A 25380-nucleotide genomic window follows, 5' to 3' on the forward strand; every position below is an offset into this window, starting at 1 on the left:
AGAGAGACCACATTCATATAACCTTTATGGCAGTACATTGTTATAATTGTTCTATTTTATTATTAGTTATTATTGTTAATCTCCTACTGTGCCAAATTCATAAATTAAACTTTATCAAAGGTAGGTATGTATAGGAAAAACATTGTACATATAGCATTTGGTACTATCCGTGGTTTCAGGCATCCACTGGCGGTCTTGGAACGTATCCCCCATGGATAAGGGGGGACTACTGTATTTCATTTATTTGCTAATTACCTCAATAAACTGTGAACATCTTTGAAAACCAAGTCCATCAGAGCCACGTGGTTGTTCAATTAAGGTGCCATTTCCATGTAGACTGTGTGCATTGCAACACTGGAATCCTATGGACCAGGATTCCTTTTGATATCTCTCTCCTCCCTGGGTCTAGTGCAGTTTACATCAGCTTAAAGAATCATTGAGCCTCCGCCCTGAGGAAATAAAATTAACTAGGAGACATTCCCTGTCTTCAAGTTGTTTTTAGTCTAGCAGTGGAAACAAACATGTGCAGAGGTAGAGTGCCTGGCACATTGGAGATGATCAATAAATGGTGCACAAACAAACAAATCACTGGTATAAATGAATAAATGGACAAAGAAGTGACTGACTGGATTGTTTTATTATCAGTAGTTGATTCTCACTGTGTTGTCACCCTTCAGACTTGGGTAAGTGTCTCACTGCTGAAACAATTTCCCCCTTGATTTGACTCTATTACTGCAAACAATTAGCTTATTGAAAGAAAACCCTTACCTGTTCAAGAGCACGGTGCTTGGTTGTCTCCCTGCCTTCTCTGCCACACACACCTAAAACACATGGATGGCGACAGGAGCATCAGTGCAATGTGTTGTCACTTGGTTGTCACTCAAAAAGCATCATAGGGCTGTTGACCCTTGCTGTTAATGCTTTCAGGGAAAAAATACACAAAGCACTTGAAAATTTACCTTGTGGATCATCTAATTGTTAGTTAGATAACTGCAAATACCAGTAAAAGGGATAAAAATATTTATGATGAGTATTTGACTATGAATTCATGTTTGAAAATGCATAGGTAAAAATACAACCAATGAATCTTTTGAAAATAAAGAATTTCATCATTGCTATTTATTAGCTATGTGTGCATAAGACTAAGTATGCTCCAGTGGAGATATTTTAGATTCTCTCTCTCTTTGTTACATTGTGTTTGATTTTATATCCATCTGAGTGAGGTGGCAGAAGTTGGAAGCAGGGGAAAGGGCATGTTTATGTACATATTCAGAGGTGGTTTATTTATTAATTGATTTTGTTATACAAGCATTTGCTAAGTACCCACTCCAGACAAGGCAATTCAACAGGAACTAAAAATCTGTCTCACATTCCCAACTGTCTTTGGAACGTATTCCAGATACTCTTATTTTAACAGGTCCCAAACTCAGCTATGGAGTATTTCTAATTCCTAACCCAAACCTCTGCTCTTAGTCCCAGCCTTGGTTACTCTTAGCAGCATTCACTATGTCACTCAATTAAAAAAAAAAAAAATTGCTTGAGCCAGCCCCGATGGCCTAGAGGTTAAAGTTCTGCACTCTCACCACTTTGGTGGCCCACATTCGCTTCCCATGCTGTGGTGGCAGCTCACATAGAAGAACTAGAAAGACTTACAACTAGGATATACAACCATGCACTGAGGCTTTGGGGAGGAAAAAAACAAGAAGAAGATTGGCAACAGATGTTAGTTCAGGGCGAATCTTTCCCTGAAAAAAAAAAAAATGTTAGTAATTATCTTCGATACCTTGTCTATTATCCAATATATCGAGTTCCTAAGCGCATAGATATAGATGTAACTTATACATTTTTCAAAATTCCACTCTGCCTTCCTCTAGTGTCATACCTTGAGAGGCAATGTGGCATTGAGGTTATAAATTTATAGTCTGGTTATGAATGTGGATTCAAAGTCTGGCTGGCCCTACCTCTAAACAGCTGTGTGACCTCAGAAAACTACTTAACCTTACTGAGCTTATGTTCTCATCTGTAGAATAGTGATAACAATGGAATCTTCTTTGTAGGCTTGTTGTCTTAGACGGTGCTTGGCACGTGGTAATATTCCCAAACACGTCGTATTACTTGTAGCAGTAGTAGCAGGAGGAAGAAGAGGAGGTGGTGTACCAATTTGGATAAAGGAAAATATACTTTCTCTTACGATGGGAAGAATAAGGATTAATTAACTCAGCAGTTCAACAACATCGTAAACAGCCCAGGCTCTTTCTTTCTGCTCTCCTACATGGTCAGATGTTTTGCCACAGTTTATAACATGGCATCTAAGCATGAAAATAGCCAGTGGAAGGAGCTGTCCAGCCTAGTATTTCTTTATAAAAGGAAAGAAACATTTTTCAAAAGCTCCCAGCAAAATTCCCTTCACATCTCATTGTTCAGACTTTGTCATATGGCACGCCCCTTAGCCAATCACTAGCAATTTAAGTGGATTTTCCACAATTGCCTTCAATTAGTCAAGATTTGTTTTTGAACCGGGGATGTGGGTGCCTCACTGAGGAATGGATGCCCCATCACAATTGGAATTCCTTTACTGATGAAGGGGTGAGAGATGGGCTGTTGAGCAGGGCATCAACAGTGACCACAAGTACATAGTTGTAACACAGGTCTTTATTCCTTCTTGTATGGGTGACTGTAGTAGCCTCCTACACTTCCTTCCCTCCCCAGACCATTCTCCACAATATTGCCAAATCTAAAATACAGATTTGATGCTTCTTTGAGCTTTCGCTTGACTTTCTACATACATAACAAAATGCAAATTCCCCCACATAGTACTACAAGTCTGTTATGCAACAGTCCAAGGTTATCTTTCCAGCTTCACTTCCTGATGCCTATATTCCTCCATCTACCCACAGGCATCTTATGCTCTCAGCTACACAAACGTACCAGCAACTTCCATAATTCCAAGCCTTGTTATTGCTTCTCCTTTTACTTAGAATACTGTCCTCTCTATTCCCAACTAGCTGGTAAAATCTCACTTATCCTTCAACACACTTCTACTATTTCCTCCATTCTGAAGCCACAGGCTGAATTTGTCACTCACTCCTTTGTATGGCATCCAGGCATCATAATATCCTCAGAAAAGAGACTGAAGAACGCTCATCTGGAGAAACTGGCCTCAGAGAGAAAAACAGCTATCGTTGTAAGTTTTTAGTCATTATTTGACTTCTTAAACTATGGTCATGATATATTAAATATGATTATATATAATTGGTTATATTAAATTAATTTAATGAAATGTAAGAATAAAGTTAAATATTTATTTCTATATGAATTTATATTGAATATTACATATGAGAATAATACCACCTACCTAAAAAAGTTATTAGGGTTACATGAGATAACAGGTACAAAGCATACAGCTTAATGGTGAGAAAAAAAGTTAATAAATGTCATTTGCCTTGACATCCCTTTACATCTCCCACCTTCACTCATTTATTTATAAAACAAATATTCATTTCTTACTATATGCCAGGCACTGCGCTAGGATCCCACACACAAGAGAGGCAGAATTGCAATCCAGTGGAAGAGATGGGGTAAGCTAGAATCATTAGACTCCTCCCCAAGGGTTGAGTCTATGGAACTGTAGATGAATTTTAAATTACTATATGTATTTACTACGGGAAAGAATAGCTTACACATATTTTTCCAGTTTTTGCCTTAATTAACTTCCTAACGTGAAATTGGTACAATGCTTGCTAGTGAGTGTCAGCAATCTAAAGACACATGAAACTCACTATGGGATATGTTTTCCATTTTTATTAATGACTATAGATTGAAGGCTGTAATTGTTACTAATTTCTTGAGGCCACGATAATTTATGGAGACAAATATATATATATCTCAGATACTAGACCACAGAAATATGTATTTTCAAATATAATTCTGTTAAAATCTTGACACTCTCTGCATGAGAAAATAGCCCCTGAACGGATAATTTGCTAACTTTAGTAGAGTTTATTGAGCTTTTTAAAGACAGTTCCTTTTTTAATACTATTTGATGATTAATGATACATTGATTGAGAATTAACAGCTATCTTGTTTATACAACGCATTTAAAGGGCTGTTAAGCCCCAAGCTATGATTTAAAAAATGATCTAGGCTCAGTCTAGCATTCATTACACTAAACATCTCAGCCAATGGCAGTCCAGAAAAGTAAATACGACTTCATCAAGAAAACACGGAAGTGCTAATTGACAGCTGGCAGAGTCCAATCAGGTTTCTCCGCAGAAAACTAACTGGCTACTTTTGTAGCATCTGTTTCATTTTGCTAATCAACCCTGCTTCCTTCATTTGCTCTCCTGGAAAAAAGAACAGAAGAAGGAATAGCATGTGAACCTGCAAAATAAAAGAAAAAGAAATGCCCAAGTGTGTGTGTATATGTGGTCTTAGTTTATGGGAAACAAAGGCCATGGTTATTTTTACCATTTATCCCAAAATGTTTTGAGGAAGAAGCGTGAGATTTAGTCAAGTGTAGGGGTCTAAATTTGGATGCTCTGATGCCAGGTACCCAGATTTTAACAAACACAACTGAAGTGGAAGATAGAAGAATCAGAATAATTCCTATGGAAAAAGTTACTACAAAATCCAGGCTATATTATTATATATATTAATGTAGGGAGATGGTGCAGGAATTTAGTAATCTTGATCAAATATTATTTTTTTTTTCCTGAAAGGCTCAAATATTCTTTATTTCTTTTCTTCCATTTAATCTCTGATTGGTTCAGCTGATCATAGGAGATGCTCGCCTAGTGGAAAGCACAAGAGAGGAAAATGGTTTCTTTAGATTTAAGATTTCCTTTGTTAGGTACCCATCCAATTTCTATAGTTAGTCACCACCTCCTCCACCCTACCTCATCCCTTTCCCCCACCCACCCCCGCACACAGACACGAAAGTAGCAAAGGAAGGGAGAGAGGACAGAAGAAAGAGCTAGAGGGAGAGGGGAAAAGACCAGTCATTTAATAGGTTTGCCTACATGGCATTCTACCTTTGAACCTTCCAAAGGCAACGTTATACATTGTCTTTTGACATTATGCAGTTTGGAATCCTGAAAGCTCTCAGTTTAGACAACTAAATTATTGCTTGTCAATTTAGCTTGGGATGAAAGACAGGTGTTTTGTTTCACAGTAAAACTCCATTTAGAGCTTACATTGGCTCTAAATCCAATCTCAGCCTCTTGTAGTGGGCTGGCGTTGAAGTGTATCGCAGTAGGAATTATCAATCAGGGGCCCAGTCAATCCACACAAGATCCTTCACCCTGGTTCCTCTGGATGGGCACGCCTAAGACCATTTAGAAGCAGTTGAGATAAAGACTCTTTTCAGCTCCAAGGTTAGAGCTCTTGCTGATAGTCCACCACCATTTTGCCTCCAATGAAGAACTAAGCTGAACAAAGTAAAAAATCTCTATTAGTCTTTTTAGGAACCAATGCATTACATTATGATTCTTTAGTAAATATTCGTTAGGACTGTGTTTTAATTTATTGAACAGTTATCTATTTTCATATTTCCATTTCAGTGAAATGATATAGTGGATCTTCTCTTAACAGGAAATTTTCCACGAGTACATATGCATTTGTTACTCTGATTTGAGGAGCTTAATGTAAAAGGCCCAGTAGAGTGGCTAAAATTATGTCACCACAAGTTGAAAAATAAAACCTTTGTATAAGCTTCTTCATTTCTCTACCCTCCTCCACTCTGCTATGGTTTTCATCCTTTCTAGCATCATCTATTCTAATCTATATGATAATGAAAATCAGTCACTCATACCTATTACCAGGGTGTAAGAGAACTCTCATCAAGCCTAAGGAAATCAAACCATAGCTGTAAGAAAGTTTTACATTGTTTGCCTTCCATAGTGGAAGGTGAGTAGTGGGGCTGTTATTTCACATGGATGGGACTAGTGTATACTTAGATCTCATAATACTTACTGTTAATAATTCAATACACTTTTAAAGTAATGGAGATTTTAAGGTGAAAGAAGCCTTAGTTCAGTATCTATCCCAACTCCACCACCATTTTAAAGATGAGGTTAAGTAACTTGACTAAGATCAAAGATCAAAGTAGTTCTTGGCAAAGCCAGCATTAGATACAGGTAAGTATTCTGATTGAAAAACTAGTTCTCATTCCACTACATAGTCTTAAAGTAAATTTTTTATACAAATGATGTTTGGAACTTTTTTGGGGGTTCATGAGTCTTTTATGATCAAGTCTTGAGTCCTTTGTAGGCGTGTAAACTTATCAGTTAAGGTTTAATTCAGAGACTATTATAACCACACAACATAGTTACCAGAGTTATCATATAGACTCAAGTTCAACTTTGAATGTAGTAGTCTTTTTTTACCTTTTTTTTTTGTATTACTGAAAATGCTTAGATTAGAATGGAGGCTCAGTGAAAAGGTTCTATATGAGCTTCAACAAATTAATACATTTCTTTCAATGGATTTGTAAAACATATTGAAGATAAAAGCACTATCTTATTTATTATCAATCTTTCAGTGCCTAGCACAATGTCTTGTCCATAAAAAGTCCCTAATGGATATTTGTTGATTTTCTAATTTGATGGGTTTAATTCAGATTCCTAATCCTGTATTATCTGTAATTCATTTGACTAGCTACAAACTAGATTAATTTCTCTGGGCTAAATTGCCTATTAACCAACCAAACCGTTATTCATCTATCTTTGCCTTAATGTTCAGCTAGGAGTATGGTGATCAGATAGGATCATGACCTGACCAAATCTCCTTTATTTGGCTATAGGGTGTGTAGTAGGGGAAGACACAATTAAGAAGAATAGTTGGGTTTTCTTGAACTTTCAAAAATTTCCTGTATTGAAATAGACAAAATGTCTGACTTGCAGTCTTCAAAATAAACCACCAAATGTGTTTTTCATGTGTCAAATGGAAATATCAATTTATGACTATTGTGAAAAATCAAATGGTATTAGAGGTGATGGTAATAAAAATGTTAAAAGCAACATGTAAACAGAATAACATTGGGAGTAGTAATCATAGCTATAAGAAAAATAGTGACCCTGAAGTTTACTGCATATTCTGGGGTTAAAGTAAGGATCTTGGGTCAATTCTTAACAAACAGACAGAAAGAGTGCTTCAGATTCTAGGGCCAATGACTCAAGACATAAAACATGCAGTAATTGACAACCAAGGGTATCCCTACTGGCCTTTCCCTCTTACTCTGTCTGTAAAAAAGAACTTCATTCAAATGCATGGTTGACAGTGAAATGGAAGTTTCATCACATTGCCCTACTCGTGACCTCAAAGCTGACCTCCAGATCACCCCTCGGTCAAAATGTTAGAGGATTCACTGAATGCAGTTTTAAGCTGGATTCAGTCAAGTTTTCTGAAGAGAAAGCCAGAGTATTATATTTTCACTGGTTGTTTTTTTTTTCTTTTATTATTTTATTGAGGTCACGTTGGTATATCACATTGTGTAAATTTCAGGTGTACATCATTATATTTTGACCTCTGTATAGGCTGAATCATGTACACCACCAAAAGTCTAGTTTCCATCCGTCACCACAAATATTTGCCCCTTTACCCCTTTTGCTCTCCCCCCACCCCCTTCTCCTCTGGTAATCACCTATTTGTTATCAGTGGTTGTTTTTTAATTCTGTGGTTGAGGGCTCCTGTGGCATGATGAGCTTCGATGATATCAATTTATCAGTCTCCTGCCAAGACTTTTTTCATCTTTCGTTTTCCACGTATCTCCTAAGCCGTTAGGAACAAGCTATCTACTTTTCTTTGCATTGCAAAAGATTCGTATTATTAGATTTGTTCTGCAAGTAGCCTCTGAGCCAATTTTAGAATTTATCTGGGTAAAAGGTGAGCGAAGAGGTTAGGACTAGAATTTAAATAGAGTGTGCGGTATGGGTGAAATTTTAGCATGACCTTTCCGTGCTTATCTGAGGATGAATCAATTAACTGTTTAAGGAATTAGCTGTTAGAAGGAATCAGTCAATCAGGTCTAAAAGTTACACAGTACATGATTAACCAAATTGTTTGTTTTGGATGATTATTTTAACCAAATTTGTTTTTGTTTGTCTTTTTTTTTTAATTTGAAGGCTATAAGAAATGGTGCATGCAAAATGCAAATCGTTTAACTTATTAAGCAGTTCAGTTCACAATCGTACTATGGCATTATATTCATCAATTGACTCCTTGTCTTTTTACCATGAACATTTAGTTCCTCACAATTTTTTGAAGTCCCTGAAACCACATACACCAAATAGTATTCAAAGATTGAATAAGGCTTACATATATTTATACTATTTTTATGTTTACAAATGCAGCTTAAATTTAAATTAATGTAAAATGTATTCATTTATGCACTTTCTTACATGTGTATGACTGTCGTCATACAAAATGGCCTGTAACTTTTTTTTGTCATTAAAGATCTTCTTCTTATTCAAAATATTAGAAACACTGGCTTAAATCAAATGACAATTTTTTTTTTTTGTATTATTTATTTATTTATTTTTTTGGTGAAGAAAATTGGCCCTGAGCTAACACCTATTGCCAATCTTCCTCTTTTTACTTGAGGAAGAGTGGCCTTGAGCTAACATCTGTGCCCATCTTCCTCTAGTTTGTATGTGGGTCGCAGCCACAGCATGGCTTGATGAATGGTGTAGGTCTGCGCATGGGATCTGAACCCGTGACCCCAGGCTGCCAAGGTGGAGCATGCCGAACTTAACCACTATGCCACTGGGCCGACCCCACCATTTTTTTTTGTTTTTTTGTCTTTAGTCATTATACCATAAAGTAGGTACATGTCTGACTTTCCTCCTCATGAAACCGTCTCTGCCAAATGGCCACTTTGAGGACTTTCTAAACATAAAACTCATTTTTTTTCTCTTTGACCCATGGGCCTTGAGACACATCTGAACTACCTCTGAATTATCTTTAGGTAATGTTAGGTATCCTGATTAAGGTTCTGTGGTCATTTGACACTTGTGTTTGAATGGAAGATTTTATCAACTTAATGAATGCTAAATTCATCAAAAAGTTATTTTTATAATATAAAGATAAATCCTTAAACGTTTGTATTCACCACTTCCCAAAAGATGAAGTCCAAATTCATTCAAATAATATTTAAGCTTCATCACAATTTGATCTCAATCTACTAGCACCTTATATGCTAGAGTAGGTATTGGTAAACTTTTTTTAAGGGCCAGGTAGTAAATATTTTAGACTGTGTGAGCCATACAGTCTCTGTAGCTACCATCCAACTCTGCTGTGTAGAGCAAAGGCAGCCATAGATGATACGAAAATGAATGAGTGTTGCTGTGTTCCAATAAAAATTTATTCTAGAAACTGAAATTTGAATTTCACATAATTTTCACATTTCACAAAATAGTCTTTTGATTTTTTTCAACCATTTAAAATTTTTAAAAACCTTCCTAGCTTGTGACCTGTACAAAAATAGATGATGACTCGGATTTGGCTGGTGGGCCGTAGTTTGCTGATCCTTACACTAGAGCCTTGTAGAAGTTTATATTTTTTCTGAATATGCCCTGAGTTTCTATGCTTACATACCTCTCCTTATATAGTTCCCATGTCCTCTGTCTTTCTTTTTTCTTTACCTAACTAAACATTATTCTTGTGAAACTGAGCTCAAGTGACACTACCTCTGAGAAGACTTGCATGATTATAACTCAACCTTCCATGCCGAATCAAATTCCTTTTTCACCGGATTCCCACAGTACTTTGTACATTCCTGCTACGAGAACACCGCAAAAATATTTAGAAGGCATTTGCTAAGTATTTCTTGAACAAATCAATAAATGAATGATGGAGACACAAATGAATGACTTGTACCAAAATTGTTTACTGAGCTATTTCCATAGCCTAAATATTAGCTCCACATGGGCAGCTAGTTGTACTCATCTTTCTATCCCCAAGGCCTGAAAAGTGTTTGGCATGTGATAATATTCTAGTAGATTTTTGTTGAATTAATGTTTTGAGGGTATATCTCAAAGACACACCTATGGAGAATGGATTTTATTCTTTATGGACATTCTTACATTCCTGGGTTGAAATAGTGCTATCTGATTCTCTACAAAATTGCCATACCTAGACCCCTAAAGCTAAGTTAGGAGTTGCAAACATCCACTTTCCTGTCACTACTTGTAGACACATGCTTGTTTATGTTTGGCTAATTAAAATTAATCACCCTAGTTCTCCCTTCCCTTCAAGGGCATTATTTCCCATTAACTTCAATGAAACTTGTTTGACTTCAATGGAAGTTTTTACCCGCATAGGGACAGTGAGGAATCAGGACAAATATCTTTAAGGCTGTCATTTGTTACCATGAACAAAAGAAATAGAGATCCTTAGGCAGAGGCGCCGTAGCACACTTCACGTGCCTCTCTTAATTCTATCCTTGCTGACAACTCATGACTGCCACATAAAAGGAAGCATCAGAATTATAATTGAATGGTTCTGAAATATCAGAGACAGAACCTCTGAAAAGGAGGTTCACAAACTTCTTCTTTGGCAAGGTTAGTGATTTGAGTACCTACAAACAGCCAGAACACTGTTGACAGCATTTCCAATGCATAGTGTATGCGTTCACTTTGAGTCAGTGTTGAATAGGAAATCATGGTAGCTTAACTTTATTCCACCAGCACACGGTTCCTTGACAACCCTCCCCTCTTCAGAACATTCCTGAGGAACAGAAAGTTAAAGAGGGAAAAAGGCATCCGAGCAGCCGCAGCGATATCATAGTACCCACACTCTACAGTTGGAGCATTTTATTCATAATATATTTATTTCATGCAGAATATGGCAAAATAGTGGTGCCAATGAGATGCAAAATTCCACATTTTTTAAGGTTCTCTAGATGTCAAAATTTAAGTCAAGCTAGGCTTATTGTTTCTAAAAGCCACTAAGTTACCTAATTATCATAGGAACAGCATGGTGTTCCCCCAAAGATGATTGTACCAGAATTCTCACCTTAACTATACCATATAGCAACTGCTTTCACTGTATTTTTATAACTTCTTTATAGGACTGCTTGCCAATATTTAAATGTGCTAATATATATATAAATTCCCAGCTCTAAGCCTTGGCACTCAGTTGCTTCTTGACATCCTTATCTCTTTGGAATTAAATAGAATTATTAGCTGAATAACCTGGAAAAAATACACAGTAAATGATCACAGGGCAACCCACATCTACCCAGATGAAGATGAGTGTATAAGAAAAAAACTGATATTTATTGAATTCCAAATCCTTCAGCTGGGGCTTTGTATATGTTATCTCATTTAAATGTCCTAAATGGTCTAATAAAGAAGTTGCTATTGCCTGCATTGATATTTGGGGTTTATAATTAAAAATTTCAAATTTTAATTATAGAAAGTACTGTTTCCTAAACCTTATTCATTCTCTGCTTGCCCTGGGTAATTAGTTTCTCTACAACTAAACAAAATATCTGTTCTTACCTGAATTCCATCAAGTTACCCTTTTAGTTTAAGACACTGTCTCTGCAGAAGTCTTCCATTAAAGTGCATACTACCTGAGTCAGATAAAACACTAAGCTGTTACAATGCACAAAAACTTTGCAGAAATCAAGCAGTCAGATTAAAACATTGTTGCCTTTTGGAGAAAAATGATAATTGGGACCTTGAGAGAAAGCTAGATCTTAGACGTAGCAACCAGGGACAATCTAGATACTTGGGGTTCTAGCCTGCGTGGGGCACTGTGTTTATGCTGTGGTTCAGAGTGGTGGGAGACTGCATGGATAACACAAGCATCCTGGTTAAGGAGTGCACCAAAATCAAATTCCACCGGCCTCACAGTTCTGGTGAGGATGAAGGGCATTGCAGGAAACATAAAACCTGCTTCTCTCTCTCTTACCCTCCAACTAGAAGGTCTTTTGCCTTCGTTGGTATTGGTTGTCCAGTGGAGCAGCAGATAAGCACAGTGTGGGCTTCAAGTCAGGGGCTCCACTGCAAAGCGAAGAATTACCATAAATCACCATAATTGATGCTAAAGCCTGAAGCTGGATTTGGATGGGAGGCTGAGCCAATCTTTCAGTCAATGAATGAGACATTTCTATCGGCAGAGGTTTCCAGTTCCATTTCTCAGATCCAGAGATAAGTACTCTTGGAGAGTTTATTTTTTATTGTTTCAGCTTCTTCTGTTTGTTTTTCCCCATAGAATAGCTTAGCAAACCTCCTTTTTAATATCTTCTGCCTCTGATGCCCATGTACATGTAGCAGGATCCTGTATATATATGTTCATCCATAATTCATCAATATATAGATTATCTCCACCCATCCAGAATCAAATGTATTATTTCATACAGTGTTTCCCAAAATTTCCTGATGAAAAGTGTTATCTGGGATAACTGTTAAAAACACAGATCCTTGGGCTCTAGAACACATGCCTACTGAGAGAGGCCTGGCAGTCTGCATATAGAAGATTCTCACCACTGAGAGCCCATCAGCACCAGACCTGCTCCTCCTCCTGTATTTCCTGCACAGGGCCTGCCATGTGGGAACCCACCACTGAACAAATTTCACGGACTGACTGAATGAATAAATCTCATAGTGGTTGTGAACGCCAAGCGGCCAATCTCTTCCTCCAGCATCCATCCAGTTAGTCCTCAAAGTCTGCTGACCTTCCCTCTATAAGGGTTTTGGACCATCCCCTCCTCTCTATTCTCATTCTGTTATCCTAACTGAGGTTCTCTTCATCTCTTCCCTGAAGTAATTCCATAGCTCCTTAATTAATCTTCCTCTTTATGGCCTCTCCCACTGTTATCAAACCCTTAAAGTTCTACCAGAGGAATCTTTCTAAAACAAAGACCACTACATTGCTTAAAAATCTTTCACCCATCCACCCTTCTCCCTCCAAACTTGGCATAGCGTCTCCAATGCCCAGACCCTGGCATAAAATAGGCCCCTAAAACTTATAGAGCTATAGTTTGTACTCAAAGCTCTTCAAAACCCAGGCTCAGCCCAACTTTCCAGTTTCACCTCTAGACTCTATAAGCATCAACTTCCGTGTCACCAAAAGCCCCTGCATTTCCCTCAATAACTAGGCCATTTGCACTCCTCTCTCTTTCTTTTGCCGAGGCTGTTGCCTCTGTATCATATACTCATTCTTTTTTCTCCTTTTTCTTCCCTAACCCACAGGAAAATATCATTCCAGCCACGGAGTGACTTCCTCAGATTTTTCTGTCTCTCTCTGGTAGACATGTTAGTAAGTCTACCTGAGCCCAGATTGGGGTCCTTTTGAGTCCTGACCTGTTGCTCTCCTTTGGGGTGCTATGACATTTCCTGCAATCATGGGGTCAACCACATGTGCCAGAAGCTCTGAGGCTGAGTCTGTGGAGTCATCCCAGGCTCTCTGGGGTCACATGGCCATCCAGTTCTGTAGAAAGTAGACTGGTGAATGGATTTCTCCTGCTGGTCAGTGCAGTATTTCTTTTGGGGTGTCATGTCAGAATGGTATGACTCTAAAGTCAGACGCAGGAGGAGTTTTGGAGTCTAGGCTACCTCAGTCCTCTGCCAACCTTTGACTTGAGCCATGTATGTGGCCCTTGTGCTAATTCTCATCCGTCCATATTCTGACCAATCACAGTGCCATCTTCAGTCTACAGTACCTAAGGGTGGTGAGGGTGACTACAGATACCACTTACCCAGTGTGCCCATCATTGTTGGCACCCAGAGAAGTACCCCCATCCTCTCCATAGGCTCGGTGCCATGTGTCAGACAGTCCTCCGGATGGCCACAACTATCTCCTTTGAGGGCTTGTTCCATATGCCAATGGGTCCTTACCATTAATGTTCTGACTAATTGATCAATTGATATGTTCATGTCATACTATCCTTGGTAATTTTAAGCCATGCTGATCCAAGGACAGACATTTCTTATACAAATGGGACCATTCTTTTTGTCCCTTCTTGTCCCCCCCATTCAGCCTCTTGTCCCTTGTCTACCCTCCCTGCTGGTGGAAGTGTGTGGAAGGCAAGGGTACAGGCAACACTTAAAGAGATCAAATTCAATGATTACAGTCTAATTAGCTCAAGAGAAAGATGTTTGGAAGACACATCGCTCTACATGTACATTGTGGAATTCTGAACTGTACGCTGAACATGATCAGGAAACAGGTCATTCTTCACATTTTCTTGCATACTCTAGGCAAAACTTAACATTTGTGGTTGTCATCAATAAAGCACAAAAACAACTTTCCAGAGAATTATTGGAAGGCAATATTCATGGACAACACAGTGGAGGATGAGGTGACATAAGTAATGTTGTAACTAGCCTTAAAATAATGGTACTCGGGAACTGCAGAAGCCAGAAGATCTATATTGCTTCAATCCATACAACTTCTAAAGAGTCATGGCATTATAAGCAATAACATTTCTATCTTTTTTTCATGGGGGAGTTGTGACTTTAGTCAGAAACAGTAAATCTTAAAATTAAAAAATAAAATAAAAAAACATAAGGAGAAGGTTCCTGTACCTGAACAGGAAGAAGTCATGCCTGGATACTGAAAGATTTTCGCATATATTGATTGCACAAGAAAAATGCCTAAGTTTTTCTACTCTATCCATTTTTCTAAATCTTCAGTGATTGGCCCTCGAGTGTTGTAATACTATTTAAATGGTTATACAGAAAGATTTTTTTTTTTTTTTTGGCCTAGTGTCCTGCATACCTTAAGGGCTTCTCTGTTGGCCGTGTACTGTGCTAAGTAACTTATATGCACCATCTATTTTTATATTCAGAACAACTGGATGAGACAGGTATTATTTTATTATGCAGAAAATAAAACGTAGAGAAGTTAAGTAGCTTGCCCGTGCACACAGCTTGTAAATGGCTGAATTGAGATTCTAATTCAGGACAACCTGATTCTGATATATTCATCAATCTTAGAAAACCCGAGACAAACCTACCCAACCCAAGTTGTACTTCCTGGATTTAGGATTACCCTTATGCTTGTCATGGGGATTATTATTGTTATTATCGTCATCACTATTGTTAATAAAATATTTGTTGAATATTAGCTATGTGCCAGACACCATTCTAAGCATTTAATGTGCATTATTCATTAAACAATTTTAACAACCAAAGGAGGTTCATATCAATAATATTCTCATTGTACAAATGGGGAAACTGAGGCCCAGAGTAGTTAAGTAACTTGCTTAAGGTTACTCAGCTATGAATAGTAAACCAGAGAATCAAACCAGGCTCCCTGACTCTGGAGCCCATGCAAATCAGGACCAAATATTCTGATTTGGTTCTTTCAACCTATATTTCTGAACTAAACTGGTACTTACCAGACATAAAGTGTTACTGGAATCGATCTATGGTTTTACTCTGGTCTGGTGATTCTTCCCATTTATTTTCACAGGTCTTGGTATAATCTGAGGGCTTAGCACTGTCAGTGCAATGGCACCTCTGGTTCTTATAGATACAGCCTTACTGGAAAGATTCATGTAGTCCAAAGTGTGAGCTTTGCAGCTGGTAGTGGTGGGGTCCCAGGGACGGAGCCACAGCTTGAATCACCACTCACTGAGAACACCGCAAAGGGGAATGCACTTTAATTCAAGACTATGAAATCATTCATTCATAAGGAAGTCATGTGTGTGACCATATATATGTGTGTGTAAATATATGTGTTCATCCTGTTTCTTTCATATCAATTTTTTGCTTATTACAGTACTTCCACTTCTGTGCATAAATAGGGAATTTTATACTTGAAGATGTATATTTAGCCATAACACAGACATAAGGAATATATCAAATATCACATTCAGTATAGATAACTTGGCTTACATACAAATACAACACAAGGCCAAAAATTGATAATGGCAATCAATTAACAAAGCATGTGGAACTATTTGGAAAAATTCAGATAATTGACTAAAAATTCCCATTTTCAATCAGATGCCTGCCACCACGCTCGTTATCATTTGACGTTTTTCTCTCACTACTTACAGCAACAAATATTTTACTCCTTCGAATACTTAGCAATAACATACCTAAAAAAAAGCTGAAATAAAAATGTAATGGCTTAGAGATTTAGAAATGATAATTTTTGTTTATTTTTTTAAATTTTCATTCCGAGCAAAAATTCTGATTCTTTTTGCCCTATCAACTCCTTGTTTTGTTTCAAGATTCCATTGATCATTTACAAATGGTGAAAAACCTCTTTAGCCCACCCTATATGTCATCCCAGGTGACCGAACTCTGCATTTTGATTTCTAAATGGACGGACAGATGTACTGTAATGAGAACACAAAGAAACAGGTTTATAACTTGGTACATTATGGCACTGGGTTCCAAGCAACGCTGGAAGCCTTTGTTTCTGACTCATGCAGATAAACTCTAGCATTTTCCAGGATGATAACAATGCAGAATATGAAGGAGAAAAAAAAGAGAAAGTCGAAAGAAAGAGAAAGAAAGAAAACGAATTAAAACAAAGCAAAACTCTTGGGATGGCTTAGGCTGCAGGGTATTTTCCCAGAGTTCTGTCCAAGAATAATCTAGTAAAAATGTGGACAGAGAACCACCGACCCCTGCTTTCCCCCGAACATATGCAGCTCTGATCAGTCTGGTATTTCAAGAAAAACAAGGTCCTGAACCCGAGTCCTCAGACACATAACAAAGCGCACTTCACAGCTGTGATGCACAGCGACGATCGGCTCGGAGGCCTGAGTGGGTCCCAAGACAATGCCTCCTTTATCACCCAGAGGACAAATATCTAGACAGCAATATTTTCTGCTTGAATGCTTCAAGCAGCTCGCGCAACTCCCGACTGAAAGGGAAAACTGAGCTCAGAGTGTTTGCTGAGTGATTATTTTAATTTACTACTTGATGTAAATCTAAATGAACTGACACCCCGCTCGAGATGGACAGAAAACAATCATCGCGAAGGGTGGGGGGCTGCGGGAAGAAGGGGGGCGCAGGAGAGGGGCCGATGTTACACTAGCGTCTGAGGTTTAGGGCAGCTTGAGCCAACTTTCGCAGTGGCGGTGTAATAGATAGGGGGGCAGGCGCCGCATTCCATTTCCTTCTCTCAATTACCATAATAAGTTCGGTAATTTTGTGCTGTTTATTTATCAGCCGAGGATAACAAAGGAAGCCGAGGAAGTCTGCTCTGGAGGCACCATGACAAAGCACCAGACAGAAAGCAGTCACGTGTGGGGAGAGGAACAGAGACACGACTTCTCAAGCACCTGATTATTCTTTCTCAGTATTTAGAAGCAAAAATTATCCTTAAGAAAAACAACAGCAAGCACAACAACACAAGCTAAACAGATGAGAAAATGGGGTGAGATGGGGACTGAGGAAAACTGAAGGGCAACTTGACAACTAAGTTTTAATTCCTTGTGAAAGCTATCTTTCCTTCGCGTCAATTACTTATCCAAACTTAGTGGTAGAGATAGAAGATGTTTTTTAAAGAACTGTTTGGGTAGGTTCCCTCCTCCCCCATGTCACATGTGGCCCTAATTTCTTAGAGCAGAAAGTTCTTCCGATATGATGAATATTTCTCAGAACCTAGATGGCAAAATCATAGCTGTGTCTAGTTGAGATGAACATCACATTTCTTTGTGGTGCTTGTAAGACATTATACAAAGCATCATTTCTCTCTTTCTCTCTCTCTCTCTCTAGCTCATGAAACACTGCACTAAACAGTCACAAGACCAAGATATAGGTTCCTGTTTCCAGGTTTGTCTCTTCTTCCTAAAAAAGACTTTCTCTTCAGCCATGTCTGCCTCACATCCCCTCCAGAAAAGTAGCAATGTTTGCTAATGAGCATAATCCTCGTTATTTGTAGCACTGTTATAAATGGCACAGGGTATGCATATAAATCCCCACACGATTCTGAAAATATGTCCAATAGAGGAAAAATATATCACGCCTTGTTTTACACAATCACAATATGGAACCAAAGTATGGCTCCGATCTTGTTTACTTGTCCTGACTGACCAGTTTAAGAGTGGTTTATTTGTATAGATCTGGACATGTGTATATTAATATTAAACTTATATATTATAAACTATGTAGACATAGTGTTTATATCTTTACTTAGTGAATGCGACATAGATACATATACAACTGCTGGGTACAATTGAAAACTATCCAGTTCCTGTGTATCTGAGTCACTGCTTTTCTAACTAGGAGCCCTAGAGTTCTGGGTAATGATCTTGGGTGCTACCATGGGGTGAGTAAAGAGAAACCAGCAGAATGCATCTTCCACCCGTACTTTTATCTTTTTTATACGTTGGGGTTGTTGAAATTTTGAGTAGGATTTTATTTCAGGGGATGTGATGCAGCATTTGCTTTAGAACAGTTTTTTCAAAAAGGGAGGAGAGAGAGTTCTTTGAAGACCGTTGCTCTAGGTTGTCCTTAAAAGACTATGTGAAAAGTAAAGGAAAAAACACAGTCACCTGTCCAGATGCTGTCACTACGGGATGCCTGTACCTTGTGGGTTAGACGCATATCAGTTTCATTTATGTCATCAAGCTAAAACATTCCCAGTGCTGCCTATTCCTTCTCCGTGATCATCTCTATTTGTATATTTAGGTACATACATATGGTGCAGTTTCTACAAAACAGTAGAATTGTTTTGAGTCCTCCTTCATGTTTGTTTTAATGCGTTTCTGGTGGAAGGTCACTTGTACGTCGTTTTGTATCCAGTATCTTAAGCAGCAGCTGGTAGGTGAGGGGTGCACTTCAGTGCTAAGGATAGAGTGACAATTAGGACAGAATCCCAGAACTCAAGTCGTAAGGGTTAGTTTATTGATATTTGTTTGTTTTATTTGGAAAGCGAAGTAGGGTGAGTGAGTTATATCAAATAGATTGAGATTGGGCATGTAAGCCCTTTCGGTGATCTAAAAATGTCATAAATGGTCCTCTGCCTCATTTATTGGGGGATTCTCATTTTACAAATCAAAACCGAAGCGCTTCATTGTCAGGAAGTTTAAAGCATACCTCTTTGACTCCAATACCACATCAGATTTGCCTGTGATATACACGATTTGCAAAATCTAGCTGCCAATTCTTAACACATTTCTTTTTTAAAAAACTAATTGATGCTTAGACCTCAAAGCAGTCTTTTATAGAAGGAATATGTTTTTCTTCTGCTTTTTTAGTACCTGAAAAAGTTGACTCACAACCTGGTCTTTTTTAATACCTCTGACAGTGTCATGAAGAAGAAATTGCTCTCAAGTTATACTTCTATCTGATTGTGACTTATAGGCAAGGAATAGCGGAAAGGGAAAAGAGCTGATTTGATTGAATAATACAGGAGATTGTATTTGATTGAATAATCAAAATAGGAATTTTCTTCTAGGTTATCATTCCTCACTGGCACGAACTTGGACAAGCCCAAGCAGGGACATTAATAGGCTTTAAAATAGCTCTTTCATAATACAGTAGACCATACAATACTGTTTAGATGATTTTATTTCCATAATAAACCCTCATTAAGTGTATTTATCTAATGATATGAGAGAACTGAAGGGAAAGGGAATATAGAAAAATATGTGCATGTGTTAAACATTAGCCCTTGCAGAAGATTTATAAATAAATTACAGATAATTTATAGAATCATGCCATATTTATAATTGCATGTTTAAAGCAATCTTCTTATGGTAATTGTATTGTATGGCTGACTCTAAGAAGGGAGAAATTATAAATTTACATTTCCAGAGTTTACTGAGATGTGCTGTCTTTTATAGGTAAAATTGTATTGTGTAAAATTCAGAGTGGAAAATGAAGCTTCTCTTTCAGTGTGACTCATACCCCATTACTAAACATTCAGAAGGCTCAGCATAAAAAATTAAATGTTTACTATTTCTCAAAGAGGTCGTTGCTTAAATTCCAAATTAATTTTCAAACAAGGCTGCTACAAAAGAATCAATAAACTTTGTATGACAAAGCAAAATTCTGCCAGTGCCTTCAAGATAAATGATAAACAGATCCTCCTTTGTGAAAGATGAAGGATTTCAACTTCCTGTGCAGCCTTCCAACGCATGCTGGGTCTCATGGTTCCTTCTGAAGTTATTTCAAGGTAAGAAACAAGATCGAGGCTATAAGATACCCAAGGAACCAAAAATACCAAACCCACCAGTCCCAAATGCATCGTTTCTTGTTAGGACGTTTCTTCTTGACACCTTAAACAGGAACAATTAAGTGAATTAACCTGTCACTGTGGTGAGAAAATGAAACACATTATGCTGTATCCTTCTAAAAATATAACATAACCTATGCAGTAGGTTGAGGGCCCTGTTAATCCATACTTTCAGATGATAAACTTGATGGCTAGGTGATAAGCCCAAATAAATTCATTCATTCAACAAATATTAATGTTTCATAATTATCGACTCTATTCCCGGCACTGCTTAAGGTGCTGGGGAGACATCTGTGAATAAAATAATGTTCCTGTCCTCAAGGGTTTACACTTTAGCTTTAGAGACAGAAAGTAAAATGATAAAGAAAAACTAAGATAACAGAGAAAAATAAAAAGGGTAAGAGAGGAGAGAGTGATAAGGGGCTCTATTTTGGATACCTAGTCAGGGACATCCTCCCTAAGAAGCAGACAGTTGAGCAAAGACCTGGATGCAGTGGGGGAGCGTGTAAAGGTGCAGCCATGAAGCGTTTGTACGGTGCAAAGGCCCTGAGCTGGGAATAGAGCTGGTCTGCTCAAGGACAGCAAGTACAGCAGAAGAAAGTGGGAAAGGGGAAAAGACGGGGGAAGAGCTCAGAGAGGTAGGTGGAGGTTAGATCATACAGTGCCTTGTAGATCAAAGTCAGAGTAGCAGTCAGGGTATGCAAGATCGTGCTGTGGTAACAAACAAGCCCCAAATCTCAGGGGCTGAAGACACCGGAGGTTTCTTTCTTGTTAGGTCGGAGGCTCTGCAGCATGTCAGTCTCGTCCCAGGAACCAGGGGATCAGAGCAGCCACTATCAGGAATGTTGTTGGTCATAGTGGCAGGGGAAAAGAAATCTCTGAAGAGTCTCCTATCAGCAATTAGTGTCCCAGCGTGGAAATGACACATCACTTCCACAAACAATTCGTGGCTAGATCTAGTCAAACAGCCACATTCAGTGATGGTGGGGGAGGGAGAAGGGACAGCCGTGGGCAGTAAGTACAAGTCTACCATGTGTCCAGTAAGCAGAGAGCTATACATATTTTGTAAACAGCATTAATGAGTCCTGTGATAAAAATATTGGATTTTATTCCAGTGATATGGGAAGCCATGAGAGGCCGATAAGCTGTTTTTACAGGATCGTCTGGCCTTTGCATGGAGAATATAGAGTTAAGGGGGCAAGAGGGAAGAAGAAAGACCAGTAACTAGATTATAGCAATAATTTGAGTGAGAGATCACAATGGCTTGGGCTAGGGTGGTGGTAGTGGAGGTGGTGAGAAATGATTGGATTCAGGATGCCATACTGAGTAGAATTATGCCTTAGTGTGTGAAAGAGCCTACTGAATTATAATAGGAATGATGGAATTTGTGGCCAAACTGGGCAGAGTATACCCATAAAGGCATGCAAATTCATTTTTAAACAACAGGATCAGCCAAACAAAACAAAATTTTGCAGCTTCTATAGTAAAGCATACATCCTAGTTAAATCTTGTATAAATAACAAAAGAGTAAATAACAGCAACCAACTCACTAGTCCTGGATCAGAAGAATGTCAGGACACTTTGGCAGATACATCACACACAGTCTGTATTAACAAAGCACTCACCAGCCAGGTGAAAACTCGGCTTAATCAGGAAGTTACAGACTGATTTAACATCTATTCAAAATCCACTGTATAATTTCCACCTCAACTGAATTGGATTGGATTGAGTGAATCTTGTAATTTTAGGCTCAAAACATAGGCTGCTAAGCCCTCTCCTCCACTGAATATTGGTTCTACCAACATTTGGTGTGCAAAGTTTAGTGTGAAATGGAATTACCTGGCATGCGTAAATGACGATTTCTGTGCACCATTAGCTCTGGGGTGGGGCATGGGAGTCGACATTTCCAGCAGGTGCTCCATTTGGATGTGGACAATCTAGGGACCGCATCTTGAGAAATCATGGCTCTGTCTAGTTCTTAAATCAAGTTACAAATTTGACTCTTCCTGAACGTTGAAAGAGTTTATATAGTCTTACAGTTCTCGCTAAGTTCTTGTACTATTCTTGCATGTGGTCAGCAGCCATTATTACTCACACTTAGCAGTGAGGAAGAAAGCTCCCAGGGAGCTGACATCCATCAGATGTCATGGTTGGCTGGTTGCTTTCTCTCTCTTGAACATTATTGAGTTCTTCCAACATTTCAGGCACAGTGTCAGAGTCTAGAAATAACATTGATCAGAACAAACAAATCCCTGTCTTCGTGGAGCGTGTATTTTAGAAGGAGCTTTCTTTCTACTTCAGAGAAGTGAGATTGGCAGAACTTCAGTGAATAAACAATACTCACTACTCAGGCAAGAATATTTTGACTCTCATCAAATGGTAGTCACCACAAGAATGAGTGTCAGAAAACTGTGATGTCACTCAATATTTGGTTGAATTTAGAAGAGCTATTTTGTGTGGATACACTCTGGATACCAGAAGGAATCAGATGGCTCACCACGGTCTTGTTACAACCACCTGTCCTCCTCCTCTTTTGAAGTTTAGTGCAAAGAATATTTTATTTCCTGGGGCCTTCACAAATCCTCCAGGCAGCAACCTTCCCCAGGGCTCCCCACACCGCTTTCTTAGGACATGTACTATGTATATACGAGTCAACTCAGGGGCTAAGCAAGTAGCGTAAGTGAGTGGCATGTGTCTGATAAAAATGCGTATGTGAAAATGTCTTGTGTGATGTCTGCCAGGAACTGGAGCAAACAGAAGAGGATTTAGTGCCATCTGATTGTTTCATGTAGGAATCTGGGCACGGTGTTTCTAAAACTAAGTTTTTTTTAAAGCTGAAAATCTGGAATATTAGTAAAATTTTTTCCATTTTAGACTCTTAGCTCAAAAATTTCAAGATATTATCTGACCCAAATAAAGCATATCCAGAAGCCATATTTGAATTGTGGTTCCCCAGTTTGTGGCCTCTGTCTACACACCATAAATACTGGCACTTGTCATTTAATGAATTCCTGTAGCATTCTTAATTCCGGTGAGACTGTAAAATCCATGAAGGCAGGGTCACTTACCCCTTGCATCCTCCAGCCCAGTGTTGGAAGGTAGATTGCCCAGGCGATTGAAAGGTAGTGTACTGTGAGTGGGGACTCAGATCCAGATTGCCTACATTCAAATCCTTGCTATACCATTGACTAGGTATGTGACTTTGGACAATTTTCATCTTCTTTTTTTTTGCTTGAGGAATATTAGCCCTGAGCTAACACCTGTGCTCCTCTTCCTCTGTTTTGTATATGGTCGCTGCCACAGCATGGCTGATACATGGCGTAGGTCTGTGCCCAGGATCTGAACCCAAGAACCCAGGCTACCAAAGTGGAGCGTGCTGAACCCCAACCACTATGCCATGGGGCCAGCCCCTGGACAATTTTCTTAATTTATTTGTGCTGTACTTTCCTGAACTGTGAAATGGAGGTAATGTTAATTATATCTATCCCATAAGGTTATTTTGAAGATTAAATGAGTTCATATTTGTGAAGCACTTAGAATAACACCTGGAACATGATAAGAACCATCTAAGTTTTTTACGTAAGTTAAATTAAAATGAACATATAAACAATGTATTTGTTATATAGAATTAAGTGATCTAGTTATACTTCTAATTTCATTCAATGATAGTAACTCATTTAGAAAATTTTTTTTTTTTGGTGAGGAAGATTAGCCCTGAGCCAGCTCTGTTGCCAATCCTCCTCTTTTTCCTGAGGAAGATTGGCCCTGAGCTAACATCTGTGCCCATCTTCCTCTATTTTATATGGGGCGCCTGCCACAGCATGGCTTGATAAGTGTGCGTAGGTCCATGCCAGGATCCAAACCCGTGAACCCCAGGCCACTGAAGCAGAGCATGTGAATTTAATCACTACGCCACCAAGCCAGACCTAGAAAATAAGTTTTTTTGATTTTTAAAGATTTTTTGCAAGAAAACTAACAAAGGTACATGAAATATTCTTTGCTTTTTAATACAAAGCCACAGGTGTATATGCTTCTAAACAGCTGATGAACATCTGGGCCACTTAGTGCACTGGTTTTTAAAGTTTCCCATTATTTATTCGTTATGTGCTAACCCATTAAACCATTTAGTGATTCCTCATAAATTAAAACAAACTGATTAATTGCATCCAGTGTTCTAGTAAAAATGTATTTTAGTGCAGTGGATTTCTATGCTCTTTTTCACATTGGAGTCATGCTGGTATACAGGCTACATGTAGATTTTCTGTATTTAGGGAATTGGATACTGACACATAATTTAAGATGCACTTCTTATTTTAAAGAATGCCTCATATTCATTTCTGTCACTTTCAGAAAATTTATTTTCACCAATATTATATAAAGAAAAGGAGTATTTCTGCACTCAGGCACTGTGCTAAGAAGAACTGCGATAACAGTTATTTTATTTAATCCTCACAATATCCCCATTTCCCCCAATTTTATAACTGAGGAAACAGATTTAGAAACATTAGATAATGGAAAAGCTGCCAAATTTCACAAAGCTAGAAAGTGCCACAAATGAGATTTGAACCCAGCCTAGGGTTTGGCCAGAAGAGAAATATTTTGGAACATGTTCAACTCCATAAATTGTGTTTTTGGACTGATATAAGTAAATAGAGGGTAACATCAAGCCTCAACTCAATCAATCAAAAATATTTATTGAGTAGCTAGTACATGCCAGGCACTATGTCTCTGACTCTTTGTTATCTATTTCTAGACAGCTGAAGTTCTTTTTAGTTAATAACATACTTTAAACATTGCTTCTGTATAGAGAGCAGTGGTTCTCAAAGTGTGGTCCCTGGACCAGCAGTATCAGGAGCATCTGTGAACTTGTTGGGATGGCAGATTTGGGGGCCCCACCCCAAACCTACTGAATTGGAAACTCTGGTGCAAGGCCCAGCAATCTGCATTTTTTGTGTGTGAGGAAGATCAGCCCTGAGCTAACATCCATGCCAATCCTCCTCTTTTTGCTGAGGAAGACTGGCCCTGGGCTAACACCTGTGCCCATCTTCCTCCACTTTATATGGGACACTACCACAGCATGGCCTGACAAGCATTGCCTCGGTGCATGCCCGGGATCCGAAGCCAGGCCGCCAGCAGTGCATGCACTTAACCGCTATGCCACGGGGCCGGCCCCAACCAGCAATCTGCATTTTAACAGGCCTTGAAGGTGATTCTGATGCACGCTTAAGTTTG

At 38.6% G+C, this 25380-nt stretch overlaps 1 long non-coding RNA gene across 1 annotated transcript in view; it reads right to left on the reverse strand.

Moving 5' to 3' along the window:
- Positions 1–25380, reverse strand: part of LOC147915958 (uncharacterized) — an 83324-nt gene that overhangs the window by 26715 nt on the left and 31229 nt on the right. Inside the window, exon 2 of the long non-coding RNA XR_015553566.1 lies at positions 769–821. This is a non-coding gene — a long non-coding RNA (uncharacterized LOC147915958). The remainder of the gene's footprint in view (positions 1–768; positions 822–25380) is intronic.

The sequence above is a fragment of the Ceratotherium simum genome, chromosome 11 (genome assembly GCF_057802395.1).
Source record: "Ceratotherium simum simum isolate JZ-2026a chromosome 11, ASM5780239v1, whole genome shotgun sequence".
Classification (NCBI taxonomy): Eukaryota; Metazoa; Chordata; class Mammalia; order Perissodactyla; family Rhinocerotidae; genus Ceratotherium; species Ceratotherium simum.